Raw genomic sequence first — 2,500 nt, 5'->3', positions numbered from 1 at the left:
TTTGGGTGACCAGGTGCACATGGTCCTTTGGGTGACCAGGTGCACGCCGGCCTTTGGGTGACCAGGTGCACACGGTTCTTTTGGGGTGACCAGGTGCACATGGTCCTTTGGGTGACCAGGTGCACGCCGGCCTTTGGTGACCAGGTGCACATGGTCCTTTTGGGTGACCAGGTGCACATGGTCCTTTGGGTGACCAGGTGCACGCCGGCCTTTGGGTGACCAGGTGCACACGGTTCTTTTGGGTGACCAGGTGCACATGGTCCTTTGGGTGACCAGGTGCACGCCGGCCTTTGGGTGACCAGGTGCACATGGTCCTTTTGGGTGTACCAGGTGCACATGGTCCTTTGGGTTGACCAGGTGCACGCCGCCTTTGGGTGACCAGGTGCACATGGGTCCTTTGGGTGACCAGGTGCACGCCGGCCTTTGGGTGACCAGGTGCACATGGTCCTTTGGGTGACCAGTGCACGCCGGCCTTTGGGTTGACCAGGTGCACATTGGTCCTTTTGGTGACCAGGTGCACATGGTCCTTTGGGTGACCAGGTGCACGCAGGCCTTTGGTTGACCAGGTGCACATGGTCCTTTGGGTGACCAGGTGCACGCCGGCCTTTGGGTGACCAGGTGCACATGGTCCTTTGGGTGACCAGGTGCACGCCGGCCTTTGGGTGACCAGGTGCACATGGTCCTTTTGGGTGACCAGGTGCACATGGTCCTTTGGGTGACCAGGTGCACGCCGGCCTTTGGGTGACCAGGTGCACATGGTCCTTTTGGGTGACCAGGGTGCACGCCGGCCTTTGGGGTGACCAGGTGCACATGGTCCTTTTGGGTGACCAGGTGCACATGGTCCTTTGGGTGACCAGGTGCACGCCGGCCTTTGGGTGACCAGGTGCACACGGTCCCTTTTGGGTGACCAGGTGCACGCCGGCCTTTGGGTGACCAGGGTGCACATGGTCCTTTGGGTGACCAGGTGCACGCCGGCCTTTGGGGTGACCAGGTGCACCGCCGGTCCTTTTGGGTGACCAGGTGCACAAGTTCCATTTGGGTGACCAGGTGCACGCGGTTCATAACAGCGCGGTTATCTGCTTTAATGTCCGAGGAGGGGTGCTTAAGTGTGGGTGCCCTGGTTCACCTGGTATGCGAGGTTGTGGAGGTGGGGGGGGTCCCCTGCTGGTATCATCCCCGAAATAGAGGGGTGATACCCGGGTGGTGAGTAAGGGCCTACAAGCCTGGAGGTCAATAGCTCCAGGGGGTAAGCTCTACTGTCAGGTCCGTAATAGAGTGGTGTTACCCGGGTTTTGAACCATATTTTATTTTGGGTTACCAGATGCACACGGGTCTTTTGGAAAACAATCACAATCTGCATCCATCGTAATATCTTAAACTGTATATAAAGCACCTAAGGACGGGCCTGACCGAGAGAGGGCCGTAGTAGGGTACTCCCCTAGCGGGCTATATCAATAGAATGACCGGTAAAATGATTTAAAACAGTTTTATAATTTTTGGGTTACCAGATGCACACGGGTCCTTTTGGAAAACAATCACAATCTGCATCCATCGCGATTTCTTAAAGTGTCTATAAAGCACTCAGGACGGGCCCGACCGAGACAGGGCCTTAGTGGGGTGCTCCCATAGCGGGCAACAATGAGAGGGGTGCCTTTAAATTCATTTTGAACCATATTTGAAATTTTGGGTTACCAGATGCACGTTTTCAATCACCAGTTGCACGGAGGATTAATAGCAATCTGCATCCATCGTGATTTCTTAAAGTGTGTAAAAAGCACCCAAGGACGGCCCTGACAGAGAGAGGGCCGTAGTGGGGCACTCCCCTAGCGGGCTATATCAATAGAATGACGGGTAAAAGTATTTAAAACCCTTTTATAATTTTTGGGTTACCAGATGCACGTTTTCAATCACCAGGTGCACGGAGGAAAATGAGCATTTGCATCCATAGTCATGTTTTAAACCGTCCATAAAGCACTCTTGGCCGGCCCCGGCAGAGAGAGAAAGAGATGGTGAAAAAAAAAAAAAATCATCATCAGACCTTCCATAAATAATTCGGGCCGGCCCCCATTGCTAAAGGTCCGTAGTAGGGTGCGCCATAAGCGGACATGAATAGATGGAACACCGCTAACCGCATAGAGAACCGTGTTTTGGGTGACCAGGTGCACGTTTTCAATCACCAGTTGCACATTTTCAATCACCAGTTGCACGGAGGATTAATAGCAATCTGCATCCATCGCGATTTCTTAAAGTGTCTATAAAGCACTCAGGACGGGCCCGACCGAGACAGGGCCTTAGTGGGGTGCTCCCATAGCGGGCAACAATGAGAGGGGTGCCTTTAAATTCATTTTGAACCATATTTGAAATTTTGGGTTACCAGATGCACGTTTTCAATCACCAGTTGCACGGAGGATTAATAGCAATCTGCATCCATCGTGATTTCTTAAAGTGTGTAAAAAGCACCCAAGGACGGCCCTGACAGAGAGAGGGCCGTAGTGGGGCA

This window comes from Oncorhynchus mykiss, unplaced genomic scaffold (genome assembly GCF_013265735.2).
Source record: "Oncorhynchus mykiss isolate Arlee unplaced genomic scaffold, USDA_OmykA_1.1 un_scaffold_314, whole genome shotgun sequence".
NCBI classification, from domain to species: Eukaryota; Metazoa; Chordata; class Actinopteri; order Salmoniformes; family Salmonidae; genus Oncorhynchus; species Oncorhynchus mykiss.
The sequence above is the reverse complement of the archived record's forward strand: the minus strand, read 5'-3'. Positions refer to the sequence as shown.